A 22,972-nucleotide genomic window follows, 5' to 3' on the forward strand; every position below is an offset into this window, starting at 1 on the left:
TAGATTCACACTTTTTTATGTCATCATCCTCAAGCAATTGGTACAGCTGTACCAAGCATTATTATTTATACCAATTGCTTAAGCTAATATTACATGATGCAAAATGTTCTTTAATTAAGGTAATTTCCCAAGATTCAGTAAATTTGTGCTTCAGAGTTGAAACTGAATAATTAATAACAACCATCCACTCATGTTTCTTTTGAAAACTTGAAATAGAAATTTTTAATCAAATTTGCTTGGCTGAACAAATACATGTATCTACACATCCTTTCACCTCATAGTTTTGCTGTTATAAATCAGCTGTCTTTAATCTGAATAACAAAATATTAAGGCCTAACTTTTTCTCTTAAGTAAAGGTGATGTAAAAATGTTATATCAATAGCTCACATCCATTTTGTTTGGTTTGCACAAAATATTTTGTCAAATTTTAGTTTTTTTGTGGTTGAGTAACTGCAGATGTGATTTGTATTTATATTTGAAAATAATCCTTAAAAGTATGCTTTTCTATCAAGTAGTTCCTATACTTTTGGTGCAAAGAAGAAGAAAAGAAACTCAAAATTGAAGATGTATCTTGGGTATTTCTTAATGGTCTGCATTGGTATTTAATATGTGAAGTAAGAGTCTGGTAGATCACATCTACTAAAAGTATGTAATAGTTTGCGTTACTACAGTTGGAAATACAGAGGGTAGAAAATTGCTAAACTATCTCTCTTGTTTAAACATAGTGAGTCCTGCAGGAAGTTATGTTTACTGTAGAACACTCTATTGTATGTCTTGATCAATGTGTTTATTGTAGTTGAGCTTCTAGTGGAAGAGCTAAATGTTTGCTATTTAGTTGTGTTCTCCTTTATGTTGTCACATCTTTCACATTAGATATATGATTTATCTATCTTTTTTGGGGCAAGAATTCATGATGTGCAATGTGCAGCTCAGTGTTGTAAAAGTAGTAAGCCAGAGATTTATTGGCACTGTTGTATATCATATTCTTCATCTGCTTTATGTAAACCTAAATTTCTAAATCATTATGCAATTGTCAGTATGAGCTCTGTTTATATGGTAATTCTTTCTCAGTTTAAAAAGTGCTTTAACTGAAAGGCTTCTGAGCCTGTACTGACTAAACTACTAGAAGTTATGCCACTGGAAGAGAGGTAATTAGCAACATTTAAAAGGTGTATTAATATATTGTTTGTTTCATTGACTGTAAGTACATATAGCTGATTTGTTACATCAAGATTGGTGCAAAACTTCTAAGCTTTTACTGAAGAAAGTAATCAGTAATTGAAATTAATTTTCTGCTTTGTTTATCTGTCAATGTAAAGATTTGTACTTTCAAGTCAACATGCACATGAAACATAAGGATTCAAGTGGCTGAAAATGTAGTGCATGTATTAAAAACTTAGTATCAGTATTCACTAGTTAACATTTTCAATTCAGATGCAGTGAATGGGTTAATGCTAGAATGCTTTCAGTGTACATGTTCATAGTAGATATATTTGCAGTTGTATGGAGAAAAGAAAAGTTGGGATAATTAAGTGTGAATTAATTATGTATTGATAATTAATTATTATTAATTGAATGAAGTTAAATTCATTGATTAATTATTTTTATTTTTTACTCTAGGTAATTGTTATGCCTCATACCCATCCTGACCCTGGCTGGCTGAAGACCTATGATGAATATTATGTTACATCAGTGTCACATATTTTGAACAGCATGGTTAACAAACTACAAAAGTACAAAGACATGACTTTTATATGGGCAGAAATTTCTTATTTGTCATACTGGTGGGACAGGTAAGACTATTTGATAAGTCACTTTTATGGATATTTGTACATTTTTCCATAAGTTACAATTAATATATGCCTAATGAAACAGAGTAAAAATTATATTCTCTGTTGATTAATAGAGCTGAAGAAAAACTGTACTGAATTCCTTTTTTCCAAAGGGTAAATGTCAGTAAGGGCCCAACATGGCTCATATTAGATCTATATAGAATTGTGCACAAATATAGTACCAGTTTGATTACAGAATGTCATATCCCTTACTATGCCATACTATCTATGTACGTGTAGGTCTGAAGGATAGAGTTTATTTTCTATGACAATTATTCCTGAAATAGTTACAGGAAAGGGATACATATACTAGCAAACACCCCTCAGTGACTTGGGTGTAAGCCTGAAAGCTTATAATGCTAAAACTGGGTTTGTTACTCTTGGTTGATAGAGATAACCCATTGTGTAGCTTTGTGCTTAACTGAACAAACAGACAAGAGCTATCAAATATATTTCTTAACTTTTTAATAAGCATAGTGGGATTACTACCATGTCTACAACTACCAGTGGATGGTAAATGGCAAGTAGCTTGTAATGTTCTGAGTTTAAATAGCCAGATATTATTATTATTATTAGTTGCTTTTGTAAGAGGTTTTTGAGTTGTAAGTTTGTTGAAGACATGCAATATTTTTGCTGCCTTTTGGGTTCCATTTCACAGTTTTATTTTGCCAAGTGTATACCTTTTAACTTTTGAGGTTATTTAGCAACTGCTATAAATTTGTTTTTGCCTTTGTCTTACTAAGTTTCATTGTATTAATGATTATATGCACGCACGCGCACACACGCACGCACACGCACACACGCACGTGTGTGTGTGTATGCAGCTCACAGTATTAAAGGTAATAACTAAAAGCATTTCTGTGCCCCATATTTAATTATGGTTGCTCATACAACAAAAGTGACAGATAAAATATCGGTATGTGTTTAGTTTTTTTTTCTCCTCACCATTCTATACCTGATTGTTATATTATTGCAGATTCTTTCAGTCTATGTTGACTCTTGGCTGCCTTGAGGAATTTTTTCTTTTTCTTGTACTTTGGCGTTTTTCTATTTTCAACCAGCTTGTGTTCGTTTTTTACTTATTTAGCTTTCTATTTTCTTTTAGCTTTTCCTTTTAGGGCTGTTCCATTTTTTCTTTCCTTTATGAAGATCTTTTTTGGAGTGTTACTTGTCTTGTGGATATGGTGCACCCCTGAGAAGTCAACCACCAAGGAGTCCAGTGATGAGTTATGTCTGAAACCACCCCTCAGTTTTGGACCTGTGGGGCATTAGCTGTTACACTTGTTCACCTCTGGACTCATTTTGCAAAGAATCTTTGGGCTTGCAGGTTTTCTTTCAGAAGGTTTTTTTGTGATTAAGGATTAAAACCCTTTTCTTCCTCACTATGAGTGTTGAGGGCATTCATATAAAGAATGCACTTATTGGATCTGTATTTCCACTACTATATGAGAATTTGGCACCTCATAGCCTTATCCTACGAAGCATTTTTCCCTTGTTCTTCCCCTCGGTGTGGAATCCTGTATGTGGTGAGGGGACCTCCCAGGGAAGGTTCTGTTCTATCTGGTTACCTTCTCTGGGATCGAAACATCCACCCACGTGTTTGCTGTGCGTGGCGACCCGTGAAGTGGAGGAGAGGATCCTGGTGGTTGAGGGGTCCAACCCTAACACACCACTTTGGCCTCGAATTCCTGTAGACGGGCGGCCTTTGGGTGGCCCCCCTTGGGTCAGTCGGCTGGTCCACTTGGGCTAGAGTCAACCAAGTACCAGTGTTGGAAGTTCTCAACGGGTGTTGTGGACATTGTGCCTGATGCTGGTGTTTGGGTATAGTGCTCACGAAACCCTGGCGTTGCTGCATTGTCCTTGCGTGACTTTGTAGTGCGTCCCCTTGTAGGGCTCCATGGTGGGTGGGGTCAGTGGGTACCGAAATTTTTTCTTTTTCCTATGGATCCTCTAAAAAATTTAAATAAAATTGTAAAAAAAACAGTCAATGGGTAGCGACCACGTCTTGAATACTCAGAACAGCAATCTTCAATATCAGTAACACACGTACCTCATTTTCTTATAGTACATTCTCTTTCAGAAAAACCTCTAGGGCAAATGTCCCCTTTTTTTATTCAAAAGGGACTAGAGGGACTTGCTGGCTCTCCAAAGTCAGTAAAGAAACTTCGATCTGGTGACATATTGGTTGAAACATCCACATCCCAACACAGTGAACTCCTCTTGAATTCAAAGGCAATTGGGGATATACCTATTGAGGTTACACCCCATGCTACCTTGAATTCTTCACGAGGAGTTATTGTTGAAAGGGATTTGAAGAACGTTCCCGAGTCAGAGATTCTCGCTGGTCTCTCCACTCAAGGAGTTTATGCAGTGAGGCGCATCTCCACTTGCAAAGATGGAGTTTCACTGCCAACAAATACCCTCGTTTTAACATTTACTTCACCACGTGCACCTGCCACCATCAAGGCAGGTTATCTCACTTGCAGGGTTCGGCCATACATACCAAACCCTCTTCGATGTTTCCAATGTCAGAGATTCGGCCACTCAAAGATATCTTGTCGTGGTTCCCTGACATGTGCTCGTTGTGGAGGCAAGGACCACGATGCCTATGACTGTGACATGAACCCACATTGCGTAAACTGCAATGGTTCTCACCCCTCTTACTTTCATTTTTGCCCAAAATGGTTGGAGGAAAAAGAGGTGCAGCATTTGAAAACGACACATAACATTAGCTATCCTGAGGCTCGGAAATTGCTGTCCACAACTCCATCTCAGACATATGCTGCTGCACTTCATTCCACAACTACAGTGGGAGTGCAGACAGATCTCTCTGTGCCTCCAAGAGAATCGTTTTCAAAACAAATGAAAAACCTTTTGACCTCCGTGGTTAAAAAGGTTGATGAATCGATTTCCACACCCATCTCTGTTCCTCCCATACCTTCCAACAAACCTCAAGATCCACGTCCTTCAGTTTCAAATGCAGGCATTTCTTCTGATACATCTTTTTCTCCCACCACAAGAGACAAAACAATCATTCGTTCGCGTCCTCAGTCACTGGATTCCCCTTTCAATAACAAACACCTGCCCACCCGACCCAGAGCAGGATCCATGGAGGTTGATAGACCTCCTCCGACTAAAGACAGTAAAGAAAAAAGACGTGGTCGTAAACCGAAGGGTTCTCCAGCCACTTCACCTACCCATTCTTAAAAATGGCCATCTTGATACAATGGAACTGTCGAGGTTTTAGTTCTAATCTGGATGATATCAAAACGCTGATTGCTTCCTACCATCCTGTTTGTCTTTCTTTACGAGAAACATTTCTCAAAACTGCTGATACTGTCTCCATTCGGCAGTTTTCTCTGTACAGAAATGACAGGTTGTGTGATGGTCGAGTACATGGAGGGGTGGCACTGTTGGTTGATCAACACGTGCCCACCCTGTCTTTGTCACTCAACACACCCTTGGAGGCTGTAGTCATCCGTGTCTCCTTGGGTCATACCATTACTGTTTGTTCTCTGTACCTGTCCCCTGGAGAGACATATGATCAATCAGATCTTGATGATCTCGTTGAACAATTGCCATCTCCATTTCTAATCCTAGGGGATTTTAATGGACATCATCCCCTCTGGAGAAGTGCTATTATTGATGGGAGGGGCCGATCTGTAGAGCGGATGCTCTCTGATCACAATCTTTCTCTTTTCAATACTGGTTCTTCCACTTACTTTCATGCACTTAGTCAGTCCTTTACCGCTATTGATCTCTCAGTTTGCTCCCCTTCATTATTCTCCCATTTTTCATGGAGGGTTGACAGTAATCCACTAGGCAGTGATCATTTTCCGATCCTTTTGAGAGAGACTGGCCGTGGTCGATGCCACCCTACCCGCGTGCCCCGGTGGAAGCTGGATCAGGCAGACTGGTCCACTTTCACTGCTTTCGCAGAACTTGATCCTGCCATCGTAAATCAGCCATCAATAGACGACTGTGTAGCAGCGGTAACTGACTGTATTACACATGCAGCTGCTCAGTGTATTCCTAAAACCTCGACACGTTTTCCACGATATCCTCGTCCGTGGTGGAATCCTGCTTGCCACTTAGCACAGAAGGCTCAAAAGTGGGCCTGGGATACTTTTCGTAGATATCCCACACTTTCAAACTGGGTTGCTTTCCAACGGGCCCGTGCACATGCTAGGTGGGTAAGACGTCAAAGCCAGAAGGAATCTTGGATTAAGTTCACAACCAGCATATCTTCTACCACCAGTTCCAAGATCATATGGGACAGGATTCGAAAGATTAATGGGCACTACAATTCTGTCCCCCTCTCGATCTTACTCTCTGATGGTCAGGAGGTGACTGATGTTCGGAACATCGCTAACACTCTAGGTGAAAGCTCTTGCCGGGTATCTAGCACTTCTGCTTGTTCCTCCACCTTCCTGGCCATCAAAACTCGGGTAGAGCGATCACCTCTTTCCTTTTGAACTGACTGTTTCTTTGACTATAATTGTTCCTTTACCCTGGTGGAACTAAAAATGGCCCTTCATCGGTCTGCCAGTACATCTGTTGGACCTTATGATATTCATTATGACATGCTGCACCATCTATCTCCTGCTTCTCTTGATGTCCTTCTGATTGTTTTCAACCGGATCTGGCAGGAGAATGTTTTTCCTGATGCCTGGCACCAGGCTATTATTTTACCTTTCTCTAAGCCAGGGAAAGATCCCAAGATTCCTTCAAACTACCGTCCAATTGCTTTGACGAGCTGTCTCTGTAAGACATTAGAAAGGATGGTTAATGCTCATCTTGTTTGGTTCCTTGAATCAAACAACCTCCTCTCGCCCACCCAGTGTGGGTTCCGTCGACAGCACTCCACCACAGACCACCTAATTTGTCTTGAAACATCTATCAGAGAAGCCTTTCTCAACCGCCAACATCTTGTATCAATATTCTTTGATATAGAGAAGGCTTACGACACAACATGGAGGTATGGCGTTTATGAGACCTCCATACATATGGGTTACGTGGCCATCTACCCATGTTTATTAAAAAATTTTAATGGACAGGAGATTCCAAGTTCGTGTGGGTTCGACACTTTCCGTTCTTTTGTACCGGAACTTGGAGTCCCTCAACGCTGTGTATTGAGTGTTACACTCTTCAGTATAAAGATAAATGCCATCACTGAACAACTCCCTCTCACTGTTGCGAATGGGCTGTATGTCGACGACTTTCACATCTCATGTCAGTCTTCAAACATGAGATATATTGAGCAGCAACTACAAACCGCCCTCAATTGTGTACGGAAGTGGACTCTGGCGAACGGCTTTAATTTCTCTCTCTCCAAAACTGTATGCATGCACTTTTGCCGTTGACGGGGTATTCACTCTGATCCTGAACTTCATATCGGTGAAGTTTTGCTGCCAGTGGTCCCGGAGACCAAGTTCTTGGGGCTTATCTTTGATTGTAAACTGACCTTTATACCACACTTAAAAGCAGCTTCAGGTCAAATGCACAAGAGCACTGAACATCCTCCGTGTACTCTCTTTTACCAGTTGGGGGGCAGATTGCTGTTCACTGTTAAAGGTATATCGTGCTCTTATTAGATCGAAACTCGATTATGGATCAATGGTCTATGGCTCTGCCAGACCCTCGGCCTTAAAGATGCTGGACCCTATTCATCACCAACGACTTTGACTCTGCATTGGGGCTTTCCGTACCTCTCCAGTTCAAAGTATATACATTGAATCTCATGAACCTTCTCTACACCTTCGCCGTTTACAACTATCTTTACAATATACTTCGAAACTTCATTCCTTACCAAAACATCCCACCTGGAAATGTGTTTTCCTTCCTTGGTGGGCAGTACTTTTTCAGAACAGACGATCTGTCATTGCTCCGTTTGGCCTTCGCATCCGGGTGCAATTGGATGAATTGGGTCTGTCCTTGGATAACATTGCAGATTCCACAGGTTGGCCCATCCCACCATGGCTTATTACAGCCTCCAAATGTGACCTTTCTTTCAGTCACCTAAAAAAGGCAGATACTCCAGATTGGAAGTATCGCCTTTTATTAAATGAATATCTTTCAAACAATCATTCAGTTCCCATTTATACAGATGGTTCCAAATCAGGTCATTCAGTGAACTCTGCTATGGTTTGCTATGGGTCAGTAGTTGCGTGCAGAATCCCTTCTACAGCTTCTGTGTTCACTGCTGAACTGTATGCCATATCTCTTGCCCTGGATCATATTGCAGCTGAGCAGTACTCCAACTGCACTATTTATACTGATTCGCTTAGTTCTATATTTGCCTTGGAATCGCTACACGTTAGCTCCCATCCTATTCTCGCTGATATTTGAAACCGACTGGCCCATTTCTCATCAGCAGCTTCTTCAATCCAGTTTTTCTGGATACCAGGCCATGTTGGTATTCGCGGGAACAAGCTTGCAGACTTGGCAGCTTAATATGTCTGCTCCAGCACCATCACTCCTATGCCTATTCCGTACATGGACTATGGTGTTGTCTTCAAGGCTCGGCTCCGTGCCAGCTGGTAGTCCACTTGGAGTGAGCAACGTGACAACAAACTTTTTCAAATCAAACCCAAAATTGGACTTTGGCCATCTAGCTTCCGTAAAGTTCGGAAGGAGGAAGTTGTTTTCACTGGGCTATGCATTGATCACAGTTTTTTAACTCATCATTTTCTTTTATCTGGAGCTGATGCACCAATGTGTAGTTTGTGTAACACTCAAATCACTATCAGCCATGTTTTACTTTCTTGCCATCATTACAATTCTCAACGATGGCAATATTTTAAACATAGTTTTCCCAGGGTCAGTCTGTAACATTGGACAGAGTTATTGGTGATGATGACTCTGTCCACCTTGATAATGTTTTTAATTTTTTAATGGCCATTAATCTTTTTAATCTCATTTAATGTTGCATATTTATTCATTACACCTTTTTAATTGTGGTTCCTTTTTTTACAGTTTTAATCTCTCTCCTTCAATTTGACATTGGACAATGGCCAGAACATTAAATAACTCGACACCAGGACTGGAAAGGCCAACTTCAGGTGACTAACGCTACTGTTTGAACTATCCGTTTGAACTACTCGTTAGTCGTCCTGGCGAGTTGTTATTATACTTTTGCTGCATATCATTTCACACTTTTACTACTTAACTTTTTAGTACTGGCCATATTGACTCATAACCAGGAACCAGGATTGGAAAGGCCAACTTCAGGTGACTAACGCTATTGTTTGAACTACTCGTTAGTCGTCCTGGCGAGTTGTTATTATACTTTTGCTGCATATCATTTCACACTTTTACTACTTAACTTTTTAGTACTGGCCATATTGACTCATAACCCGGACCCAGGACTGGAAAGACCAACTTCAGGTGACTGACGGTGGTTTTTATACTTACCTGTTAGTCTTCCTGGCAGATTATGATCATTACCATTCTGCAACAGGCAGTTCTTTACAACTTTGTTGACTGGATGTCACCATTGGTTTTTACACCATTTTCTGTTTTAATTGCTGTTTTGTTTTTACCTTCATTTACTTTTACAAATTTTACTCCATTTACTTGACTTTATCTTTTTACTGGACATTTGGCTACTCATTGTTACAATTTTGCTATGTATCTTTTAAAACTTCTATTCTTTTGCATTTTGATACTGGTTGCTATGACACATAACCCGGAACCAGGACTGGAAAGACCAACTTCAGGTGACTGACGGTGGTTCTTGAACTTATCTGTTAGTCTTCCTGGCGGGTTATGGTCATTACCTTTTTGCTAGAGTAAATACCTTACAACTTCTTATACTCTGCCTTCTATCTTAACATTGTAGACTAGGTGTCAACATTGGTTTTATACTTTTTTGTTTTACCTTCATTTCCATTTATGTCTATTACTACATTTATTTTTATTTTTTTTTTTTACATTTTTACCGAGTGTCTGGCGCAGATAGCCTCGCTGCTTTGTGCCATAAAACACTAAATCGATCAATCAATCCCTTGTTCTTTGGAAGTTGCTTATTTTGGCTGGCTGGTCAGGTTTCTTCACCAGTATTATCTCAAATTCAGTGTATGATTTATTTTTGAATTGTTTTTTATATCACGATGTTTGTTGGCTTTACTTTCACTAACTTTGTGTGGAAACCGTTGATTCACAGCACTTCATACCAGGTTTATTTTTGGTCAGTACAGTTGTGATTACCTCTTTCTTACTGTTATCATGTATAGTGGTGAGAGTTTTGTTCAAAGGCTTAGTGCATACACATAAACATTTTAGTAGTGGAAAGAGAACCACTTATGAAACACGTTTTCATGTAAGGAAAATTTTGATATTATTGTCAGATATTTAAGTTATTCATTGTCAATGAATAAAGAAGAATTAGAAGTTTATGGTGATCTTTTGGTATAGCATAATTAAAAGTTAATGCACTGAATAGCCAAATGTGGACATGTATTACAGACATAAGGAAGAGGTTGATGTGTGAATGTGGGCAAGCTTATTACATGTGTGTTTTGCATATCTGTGTGTGTGTGTGTATACACACACACACACACACACACACACATAAAGGAGATATATTTAAATATTTATATCTGTCTTTCTTAGCTTAATCAACAGACCTCAGTTACAACAAGCAGTCAAAGATCTTATTAATAGTGGCCAATTGGAGATTGTGACAGGAGGTTGGATAATGACAGATGAAGCCACTGCACACTACCATTCCATGATTGATCAACTCATTGAGGGTCATCAGTGGTTACGAACTACTTTTGGGGTTGTGCCATCTAGCGGCTGGTCTATTGATCCATTTGGCCATTCAGCTACAGTTCCTTATTTATTGAGGTCAGCTGGTATAAAAAATATGTTTATTCAGAGGACACATTTTGCTTGGAAGCAATACTTAGCTGAAAAACAACAACTGGAGTTTTGGTGGAAACAAAATTTTGATATACTTTCTCAAAATCATTCTTTGGGGGAAGATATTCTCTGTCACATGTCACCCTTTGACTTGTACAGTATTAAGCACACGTGTGGGCCAGATCAAGGAGTTTGTTTGATGTTTGACTTTAGAAGACTTCCTGGTGAAGTTTCTGAAACCAGGGCAGAAGAAATAACTAAAGAAAACATACAAGAAAAAGCAGAGCTCCTTATAGGACAATATGGTCGTCTTGGATCTCTCTTTCCTCATAATGTAGCACTTGTATTGCTGGGAGATGACTTTCGTTTCAATAGTGAAGTGGAATGGGACCAACAGTACAAGAATTATAAGAATCTTTTTGAGTTCATCAATGCTAATAAAGATTACAATGTAGATATAAAATTTGGAACACTTGGAGAATACTTTCAAGAAGTTCATCGACGTATGAAAACAGTAAACAATGATAAAGTCCCAAGTCTGTTAGGAGACTTTTTTCCATATGGCGATGTGTACTCTGATGGTAGACCATCCTATTGGACTGGATACTTCACAACTCGACCAGTTTGGAAAATGTTTTGCAGAGAGCTCGAAAGTTGGCTTCGCAGTGCAGAAATTTTGTATGGTCTAGCTCGAGCTGTTGTCATGCAGAAAGGGAGTAATCAGATTTTTGAACTCTTGGATCAAAGTTACAAGCATCTAAGCATTGCTCGTCAAGCATTAGGACTTTTTCAACATCATGATGCAATCACAGGGACATCGAAACATAGGGTTATGAATGACTATGGGCAGATATTGTTCAAGGGTTTTCGTGGAACAAAAGATATTATTAGTACTAGTGCAAAGATTTTACTTCTTCAAAATTTAACAAGTAGTCAAGATCCAAGTGCTCAGTTGATGTCTGAAACACCTAATTTAATCCTTGATGACAAACGCTTAAATTATGATAGTCTCCCTGAGAAAGTTGTTCTTCCAATTTCTGGTCCTGAAGGAAGAAAAGTTGTGATTTTTAACTCTCTTTCTGTTTACAGACAGGAAGTTGTTCGTATTTTAGTAAAAAACCCTCATGTTCGTGTAGTAGATTATTCAAACATTGAAGTTCCTTCTCAAGTGAATCCCATTTGGAATAGCTCAGCAGAAATTACAGACAAAGTTTTTCAGTTGATTTTTCTTGCTGATCTTCTTCCTTTGTCACTGTCAACATTCATAATTTTCCCCAAAGAAAAAACTGAAAACAAGCATACTGAGCCATCAGTGTCTGTATTTGTTAATGATGCTTTTGGCTCTTCTTTGCATAATACTTTGTTTAACTTTCAGCCATCTCAGAAAGATAACATTACACTGAAGTCTCCATATTTATCAGCTACTTTCTCCAAGTATACAGGACTTCTCAAGTCATTATATCTTCCATCTCAGGACATTGTGAGATCTGTTAAACTTAATTTTCTGTATTATAATTCTGAGGAGTTCCGTAGTGGAGCATATTTATTTCAGCCAAATCCAGTAAACCCAATTCTGAATATGTCTGATCGATTTCCTGTCATCCGGTTAGTCCAAGGCCATCTTGTATCTGAACTTACTACTACCTATCCAAACACAGTGAGGTTTACTTTTAGAGTCTACCATGTGAAAGGACCTTTAGGTGCAGGGGTAGAGATTGAAACTAATTTTGATCTTAGCAAGTTGAAACTGTATAATTTAGAGTTGTTTATGAGATTAGAAAGTGATCTTGCTAGTGGTAATATTTTTTATACCGACTCTAATGGTTTTCAGATGATCAAACGTATTAGACATGATCATATTCCATTAGAAGCTAACTTTTACCCTATAAGCACTGCTACTTATATAGAAGATTCAAGAGTTCGTTTGTCCTTGCTCACATCCAGTGCCCATGGTTGTACAAGCTCACAAAATGGATGGTTGGAAATAGTTCTTGATCGTCGACTAGGATATGACGATAGCCGTGGGCTAGGAGAGGGAGTGCTGGACAACAAACCAACTAATGCTAATTTTTTGGTTACTGCTTGAAGAGTGCAAGAAGGCCAAACATGAAGGGGAAGTACCAAATCTCAGTCACTTGGGTCATGTCTTATCATCTACTTTAAATTTTCCTCCTATCATAATGGCCTCTGGGGGCAGTGAAAAACAGTCTTTGAAGAAATTTTTGACTTTTGTTCAGAACCCATTTCCTTGTGATATTCATTTAGTCAATCTGCGTACTTTGCCAACTGCTGTCAACTTTGGCCAACCGTCCAACAGCAGCCTTCTGATTTTACATCGCCAAGGGTGCACATGTCATGTGCGGACTCTCATACCTGGTCTTTGCACACATGACCATTCTGAGAAAAGATTAAGTGAACTAAATTATTTACGGGTGGAATCTATCTATCGAACTTCTCTTACAGGAACTCGAATGATTGAGAAAATTTATCGGGCTCACGGATATACAAATTCAACCAATGGAGGTCCACACGTACAACATTACTTTTACTCAGTAGCACAGTGTATTTCAAAATGGTCCACTGTTTATTGGATGTTAGTCTAGGAAACCATATGAAGTGAATTGAAAATAGAGTTAGGTTTGTTGAACAGTTCAAGAAACATACTAATCTTAATTGTTTAAAGTTCAATAGATCTACTTAATGTGAATCTTGGTTTTTATTTGATGTAGTTATTCTGAAGAAATTTAAAAAATAAATGTATAATAGTCACTTTATTGTTACCAAAGTATACAACTGTATATAGATGTTTATATACGTTATTGGCCATTTTCTTGCCTTGCTTCACATAGATTGTGCAGAATATATTGACCAAAGCTACCTTCTTGTTCCTATAAGAATTTAAAAGTTTTATGGTTCAACACATTGTTGTACTGGGTTAGGAAAAAATATTCAATTAGGAGTGTTCTCTTACTGCAGTAGATAATTTGGACACATTTCAAATTATTGTTATTGAAGTTACCATTATTTTGTTTTGTTTAAAATACTAAAATGCTGTATATGAATTGGTGAATATGTGGTTGTTTCAAGTATTTTACAAGTTCAGAAATCACACTCATCTCTGCACCACGAAGCTGTTATCTTGAACATACTGCTGTCTAATTTCCTATACATGCTGCTCCAAGATTTGAACAAGGCTGCAACTTGTAAATGTGTATTGGGCCAGCCTGTGATGTAATCATCATTAAACTATAGACTTTCATCAGTAGATGAATGATACATTTTCCATGGACAGTAATCCTCATGAGCACTGTGTTTAACACAATTCCTCAATTTTTCTTGGCACTGTTAGTGTTCTGCTGGGTTTTTATTTTCTTGTGCTTCTTTCAAATTTTGCAGGATTGACATTTGGTTTGTTAACTTGTGCTCCTTTATCTTGGTGATTTTTTTTATTTTAGAGTAGTGTTTTCTTTTTGATTGAGTACCTTTTCCTATTTAACCACCTTGTAAAACAAAATTAAATTCTATTTTTAAAGATTTTACAGAAAAGGATCTACACAACATCAGTTTTGTGGGTTAACTGGGTTTCCTGACATCACTTAAAGCTTTTAATATTTTACAGTAATTGTGCACCACATGGTTGGTTCTATGCTGATGTTAGATCCAGGATTCCTTACCTCCTCCTCTTGTTATTTCAGTTTAATTTCTTTCATCTTGTGTTTTACAACTGTTGTTTCTGTGTCTGCTTATGTTTTTTTTTTCTCCCTCTTCCCATCATGGATCAAGTAGTCTCACTTTTATCTTTCATTTCTTATATTCTCTTGATATGTGTTTTGTTTTCTTTTTATCCAGTAATTTTCTATTGAATCTTTGGTGCTGTATTTGCATGAGTCCCATTCTCCTGAATTTTTATTTTCAGTTCAGGGATCTCTCTTTCTTTCTGCCTGTTCAAAATTTTTGTTCATTCTTATGCTTAATATTCATTTGGATGTTTTCCATCATGACATTATCAGCATTATTGGGTCAATTTGCACATACCTGTTTTCCATCTTATTCTCTGGTTTCTTTCATTTTGTCCCAGTTACTTGTTTTTTGTTTCTCAGTTTTCTGTCAGATTACTTTACTTTCTGAATTTCACCTCCTTTAGTCTCCTCCAAGACTTCTCTTTTGCATGTTTTTTATGTGATTTTTTAGTACTTTTTATACTTTAGGATCTTGAGTTATTATGACTGTCCAGCAGTTATGTTTTCTCACTTTCATTTCTTGCCCTTGGAACCAGGGATCACCCAAAGAAAAGTTCTGTTTCTTGTCCTTGTGTTATTACACACAGGCCTTTTCCTTTGAGGGCTGGCCACTATGGGTGTTGGAAATGATTTGTTTCTGGATCAAACCCTCAACTCTGGTTCTGTGTGACTCTACTTTTCCACTTTATCCACTGGTGTATTCTCTTTGCTAAAGTTTATTGAGTTCCATAGGTGATTTCTAGGGATTTTTCCCCCTTTATCTGTATCCTCTTCCTCACCTATTTTACATGCAATGGGACAATTCCTCATTTTGCAGTTTTACTTCTGTCATTTTACTATTCCCATTGTGGTTAGAGGTTAATGACCAAAAAAACAGTGTCTCACTTGACTTAGAATTCTCCTCATTTTCCTATGAGCAGTTTACTCACTCTCTGAACACTTTCCTTGATTATGGATGGGCTAATTTTAGATCACAATTTGTCTGCCAAACTTTTGTCTCCTTGGATTTGTCCATAGTGATTGAAAATTAAATTCTCAATTCTCCTCTTTTACTTGACTACAATACTATTTTTTCACATTGGATCCTTTGGATTTTTACATTCTTGAAGCCTGTTGTTGAACTATTCTATTGAAATTTGGTCCCTTCCTGCCTCTTGCAGTTTCATTTCTTCTGACCTCCATTTTTCTTAAAATATATAATTCAGAGTGGCTGGTTAGGCTTTCCATTTCAGTCTCAACCCACTGTATTTCATGTATTTGAGAATCTCTCTTAATGTTCTTGTGGGGCATGTTCAGTCTACCTCTTTGTGGCATGGAGTTTTTGATACCAGAGTTATCAAGTCTCCTTCATTTCATGCATATTTCTTTTTAGGGGGCCTTTTTTTTAAAAAGTCTTTTATTGTTCTTGGATGTGCTTAAACCTGTCACCTTCAATAATTTCTTGCCTGTCAATGCAAGTTTCTCCAGAGACCTCTTTTTTTTTTTCCACTTATCTAGTTTGTGGTGGTTTATTAAACCTCACATTGCTGGAAATCCTCCTTCTTCCACCTTTACACACTTTCATTTGTTTGGAGCCTTCCAAGGCTGAGAAGTCAGTATGTGAGCTCTTTCTGCTTACATATATAAGTTTTCATATTCATGATGAGCATTGGTGGTACTTTATGTTGGCTTTATACTTAATGACCACTAATTATGTGACCATACTTCTCCAATGCTTATTTTGGTATGGCACAGTGCTGGATGGGTATTCTAATTCTGGCATCTAATCTTCAGGTGCAAAGTTCTTCTGGCTCTGTCTTTGAACTGGTGGCTACTCTGTAGACTTGTCATCATATTTGTCTTGTCTCTCTAGTCTTTTTTATTATGACCCATTCAGACACCTCTTGTGTTGTTCCTTCCTTCACTCATCTGGGAGGCAGTTGGGACTGAGACCTTTGTTTACTTGGCTCAGGACTTTCTTTTTTAAGCCCATAACCACTATGTTCAGTTGTTGATCTTTCATAAATCAAAAGCTTAGGCCCTGGTTGTGGATTAACTCTTTTGCTTAGACCCTTTCAACAGACTGGTTTATCCATCTTTTAGTGTTTTCAGCAGATTTTCTCCTACCATGGATATCCTATCATTACTGTTTTTCTAGCTCTTTCCACTCCTCACTTCCACTCATTTATTACATAATTCCAGACTAAAGGCCACTGAAGTTTTTACAGTTGCTCTAATGATGAGTTTATTTTTCTCCTTTTTTCAGGTTTTACAACCACCTTATTTCAACCAATATTGATGTTTTTATGTTATGGAGATGATGGAACCCACCTGATGGCCAGTGTCTCCTCACAAGGAATACTTACCCCAAATCTACATCAGGTAGTAGAGTTGGAAAGTGTTAAGCCCTTGCACTTGATATGAATCTGAAGTCTTATTGCTGTGATAATTCAGTCTGTTGTCTCCCAAGTGATTGTACCTAATGACAATAGTTCAAACATCTCTCTGGTGTTCTCCTATGCAAATACTAATCCCATTTGTTCTAGTGAAATACAGAGAAGCTCATGCTTTCCCAGTCATTTGCTGATATGAAAAGTTCTCATTGAGTGGTGCAATATCTCTGGTATGAGACTGAGTGAATGCACCCCTCCTTTGGGAAGTGGGGCTGGAATGTTACCTGATGATGTAGTACAGGACACCCCCACTACATGAAGAACCAGGCCATTCCCAGTGGTTAAGTATAGTTAGATGGATTTTAGGTTTACCTCAGGACACAAATCTGGGGCTCTAATCCTTGTGTCTGATATTTGTAATGAGTATCTCGCATATTTCTTCAATAATGAATGGCCTTACTTGTATTCCTAACCACACTGTACTCATCTTATTAACACATTAGCCACCCAGCAAGAGTGTTTAATGACCATTTCTTTTGTTCTGTCACCTTTGTTGGACAAAGGGTAGTCACTGCTTGAGATGGATGTGGTCTTTCACTGAATGCTGTTACTCATTTTGTGAATATCACATTCCATGGGCTTGCCATGACTGTTGCTGTTTTCAGAAAAGAGCTCATTTTTATTTCTTTGCATCAGTCCTTTCACTATCAGTGTGAAATTCTAGCTCTTTGTGGCATAGTTAACAGTTTCCCTACCTGAAAATGTATTTCAAGTAGGTACTCATTTCTTTGCACTACCACTCACCATTCTTCACATTTTTCATCACTTCCAGTACATTTTGTGTTTCATCAATAATGAGTAGTGTTTGTGCTAGTGCTTAAGAGGAATTTATGCATAGAAGATGCATTACTATCATATAGTCCAATGATGATTATATTATAGGCTTGCATGGTACAATGTTGACCATTGTAGGGGTGGGAGCTTTGCTCAAGGCTTGTAATACATAGGAACTTACCACCACAGTGCACAAGTAACAGAACTTTGTGGTTTAGAGAGGTGAGTATCTATCGAAACACATTATCAGGTGATGAAAATATTAACTGTAGGTTTCTTATAGTTATATACAGATATTTATTGCTTGAAATACAGATTACTAAGCACTAATGACAGAATTCTTGTGTAAAAATTTACTGATAAACAGGTCAAGAGAATTTAGTGTTGTCTCATCATACATCAGATACACATAATCCTGAATGACGTGGAACATAGGTTATTTGTTAATTTATTCTGATGAAATGGTGGATTGAAGTAGCTTTTTAATACTTTACTTTATTTTGCATGTTAATCTGGTGAAGAAAATAAATCACTTCATGTATTTTATGATGATTTTATTTAGTGTTGGAAAAGAGTTTACAAGACCAAACTAATGATAATTGTTTTTTGCACAAATTTATTGTTGTTGTTAACTTTGCTGTACAAGATAAAGATGTAACACATATAAAAAAAAAAAAAGTGGGGGTTATGCTACACATGAAACTGGGTTATTTCCTCTTATCAAATGCATCATGGAAGACTATTTAATTAGTGGTATATATTGTCCTTAATGAATATAATATTATTTTAAATAATTATCCATGATTTTCAAATGTTACCATTATTGTACATGTTGGTGTTAATGTGTTGACATATTAAACAATGTTCTTTTTGCTGTCAATCATAAGTTCTTAAATTAACATACACAATGCTCACATGGTGGCAGATATAGTGTATACAAGCTGTATACTATTGTCAAAACGCTTTAATGCTAAACTCGCAGATATATAAGACTGAAGAAAATTTATTCTTTTGAGGCTTATGAAGACATTTCACGAGATGTTCCCTTGTTGTTTGACATTTTTGTCTGAGGCCTCTGACCATTATACAGATAAGTATTGTGCACTGCAGAACAAGGGAATACCAAGAATTTCTTGAGTCAGTCATTCAGTCACTATTAGTCATTTACTTTTGTTTCTAAGATAATTTTGATAGAATGCATGTTGACCAAAAAATAATTTATAGATATGTTGGTTAACAAATGCAGCAAGATATTGTAAAAAGCTAGGAAATTACAATGTAAGCTGGTGCATGGTAATTTGTGTTTAACTGGAGCAGTGTTATACCTTCTGATTAATGCCCAGTTTTAGACTTTGTTTAAAAGGCAACTTTTTTGTTGTTGTTTGCTTTAAGTACCTTCCTTTAAAATAAGCAAGTAAAACATGTTCTGAGAAACCCATTTATTTTTAATACTTAAGAATTTATTGTGTTCTTTATTAGAACTAACCCGCAAAAGATATTCAAGTTGATAAATATGAAATCCAATGGGGTTGATTACTTTTGTAGTTATATTTAACAATGACTCAGGATGTTAAGATGAAGTTGAGTTGATTTATTGGCTTACAGTGTTTAGATGTATATATTACAATGGTTTTGTAGAAAATATTTATAACTAACCATATCCATATGAAAATCAGAAATTCTGATAAAATTTCAGTATCATAATTAAATACCTATTTTTAAGGACTAAAAAAAAACTGAAGTATTAAATGTATTCTATTGTAGGAGGGAGCAACCACTTAACTGACAAGTGCTTGGTTTTTGTGAATGTAAATTTTAGGGTTATCATAGAATTAAATACATTTGAAGTAAAATTTGAGTACTAAAATAAGAAACCACTGGAGAGTAATACTAAAATGGTCCATAAAAGAGCATGAGCAGTGTAATATTGCCATACATTTGTACAATAGAATACACCCCACTTGAAATTAGAAAAAAATATATTTCTTCATCATTGTAAGAACATTAAATACTTGATTGTGAAAGTTTGCAGAGAAAGAGAAGATAATTTTGAAAATGTTCAAATTAGGATATACTTTAAATATATTGTATGTCACTGAAGTTGTGAATGTGAGAAGTTGTACATGTACTTTGACAAAGACATCAAATAAAGCTTAAATGAGAATCATTTACTACAAAATAATGATTTTACTGAAGAATAATCATTACTGTATTTGTCTAATTCTTTAAACTTGTGAAGCCAGAATGAAAGTTTCTTGGTTTGTTATTGGAAATTTTAGTTAAAACTAGTAATTTGTGATCTGGTCCAACTGCAAAAAATAAGTGATATTTATAATTGTTATATATGCAGTTAAAATAATGTTCTCTTATCCCAAAATCTTGCAAATCTTTGACTGAGAATGTATTATTAATGTATAGGTTTTGATTCCAAAGAAGATATAACTTTAAATTTTAAGGTATATAAAAGAAAAAGCTACTTGTGTCAATTTTAAGGAACAAAAAGTTTTAAGTGGATTAATTTAAAAGAATTGTAAATATAAATATATGGATAAAAGGATACATGTTTTATAAAATTCACTGTGAAAATAACATACTGTATTAACTATTAAATTATACTCTGTTTAGTTCTAAACTACATAAATTTTGTGTGGATTTATGTCTGAAGGAGAAAACATATTGTAGGAGCAAAAAATTTTAGCTATTTTTATTTACTGTAATTATGTATATATTTACTGTACAATGTGTATCTTGCTTTCTGTGAGAATTGTACTAAGATCTAGTTTATCAAAATAGAAATCAATTTCCTATGATTTAACTACTTAATTATTCCAAGTATATAAAAATATTTGTGGTGGTTTTAATGTTTTATAGCCTTACCCCACTGTAGGTTCTCAAGCAGAGATGTAGATAACAGACTGAAATTTTAGACTCATTTCATGTCATCCTAGCTATTATGTTAATTTCTTTGAGTTTGATATACCAGTTTTAAGTCTGTAAGGCTTATAATTTTTTTTTTCCCTCTTGCAATGCTACTGAAAGATAACAAGCATTTCATTTTTCTCCCAAGCCTTGTATTGAGTTTCATGTACATAACCCTTCCTAATAGGTTAGCAGTAAGTTTACAGACTTACAGTGCTAAAAGTTTGGGTTAGATTTCTCACAGCGGACAGAGTGCATTTAGCTCATTATGTAAGTTTGCACTAAAAGAATAACAAACAAATTATGTAAATAAAGGCATCAAGTTAATGATTAATCTTACAATAAATTGAGGTTAGTTTACCTTTTTTAATCTCTAGTGTATAATTCCATTTATAAAAATTAAATTCTTCAGAATTTTGTATGAAGATGGGTGTTTCCATTTAGTTTTTGTTTGCATAACATTTTAAAGTTATTTTTGATCTTCATATGGGGAGATACCACAAATTTAGGATTGCAACAGAAATCTATATAATGTGTATATATTCTAAGTAAATGCTGTCGGTATTTCTCATGATATTTCATTAAAATCACAAACAACAAAAAAGAGCTGGAGCTGTTGTATTCGTGCATAACTTCATAATGTTAATACCATTGAATCCATGCAGTTAGTGTAAGCATGCGTATAGCATGTGTTTGAGGATAATTTGTAGGTATGTGATCAACTTCTCATTAAAATGAAATTGGTTGTTTTACCAAGTTAAGATGATAACAATAACAAATGTCCACTCAGCTTTACAGACAGGTTTAGCACTGCTGTTATGGTACTTTAACACTTCCAGATAGTCTGTATTATATTTTCATTTGGTGGAACTCTCTCTTTAGTGGGTGGTTTCATTTTATAACTACATGTTAATACACTTTATTTCCTGATTAGTTCTACTGGTTATTATGTTTCTGAAACTTTCCATTCCCAAACTGTGTGTGACCTATACCCATTTTTCCCATATCACTAAAATTTCAAATTTTTGCAAATATAAGTGTTTTTGAAATTTTTAGTTCTCACCAATCTTTAAGAAAAACACTGCCAAGCAAGAAAAGTTGTACTTCTTATAACTACAGTTATTTATTCTAAATGTAAATTGGTTGTACTTTCATTACAAAGCATCTTAAGATAGTTTGTTATGATGATGAAAGTGTAGGTATTAGACAAGTTTTGTCTCTTCACATACTGTAAAAATTCTTTAAAAAGTTGATCTTAAATAAAAATAATGTAGTATTTTATATTAATCCAATCCTTGCTTTAAAATATTCTATGGAACTTTTTAATTATTTTTCTCACAACTTTTATGAGATGTTTTGCTGAATTTTATCAATGGATATGGTGTTTTGGTGAAAGCTGATATTTAGTTATATAACTTATGTTGATTATCTTGCATCTCTCCTTGAAAGAAATCAAATGGAAAATTAGGAAAATATATTTTTTTTATAATTATCACTGCAATAACATTTCTTAAATAGGTCAGGAAGTGGTTATTAGGTCAAACCTCATTAAAAATTTAGATTATATAGAGAAGAGAGTTTACAGTAAAAGTGGTAATACTGGTTGTTTCTCGTGAGTGTGTATTATAAATAATGTTGAATGTCTTGTATGCTGGATTTAACAATTGAATTACCTGACTTTTTGGGTAAGTAATGTAGTAAATTGGCATGCTCTGCATTTAAGAAATGAGAAGACTCCTCTTATAGTTATTAATATATTTTCAGAAATAATTAAAACATTTCCATTTACTCATATAGTGTAGTAATAATGGTGGCTTCATATTTAAGAAATGAAGTGATATGATGAAAGTAAAGGCATTAGTGCTTGTAATTATTTATATCAATACCTGTGAAAACTTTCTTTTCACAGCAAAAAGAAAGCTAAAACCCTTACAAATAATTGTGTTAACTATTGGATATACTAAAAATTCAGGTATGGATCACGTGGAATTCTGTTAAATGGAAAGTTGTTTTTTGTAACATTTTTAGAGTTTGAACTTGTTTGCTTGCTCCAGAATAAAGTAAGCTTATTGAGACTTACTGTTTGAGCTTTGATATGAATTTTGACTCAATTGATTTTAAGGGAAAAAGGTTGAAAGTGAACTAATGATGTTAAACCATTCAATGAGAAGCTGAAAGTGTTTTACTTGCAGTGATTTTTATATTTAACATCCTCGTACATAACAATCAGTAAATACAAGAAATAGTTGCAGCTTATGCTATACTAAAACTGGTAGCTTGAAGCATGCTGAAAAAAGACATGAATATTAACTATAACAGAATTTGAAGAAAACTGAACCATCACCATTAAAAATATATGTAGAAACTGCTCGTTTGGGTTGAGAAAATGTTTTACGTAATGGAGTGAACA

The 22,972-nt window shown here is 36.1% G+C and overlaps 1 pseudogene across 1 annotated transcript in view; it reads left to right on the forward strand.

Annotated features, from left to right (window-relative positions):
- Nucleotides 1-22,652, forward strand: part of LOC143249428 (alpha-mannosidase 2-like) — a 28,272-nt pseudogene extending 5,620 nt beyond the window's left edge. Inside the window, exons 2-3 of the transcript XR_013027778.1 lie at nucleotides 1,621-1,793; nucleotides 10,446-22,652. The product of XR_013027778.1 is annotated as an alpha-mannosidase 2-like (transcript). The remainder of the gene's footprint in view (nucleotides 1-1,620; nucleotides 1,794-10,445) is intronic.
- Nucleotides 22,653-22,972: the final 320 nt, after the last annotated feature.

Source organism: Tachypleus tridentatus, chromosome 4 (assembly GCF_004210375.1).
Source record: "Tachypleus tridentatus isolate NWPU-2018 chromosome 4, ASM421037v1, whole genome shotgun sequence".
Lineage (NCBI taxonomy): Eukaryota > Metazoa > Arthropoda > Merostomata > Xiphosura > Limulidae > Tachypleus > Tachypleus tridentatus.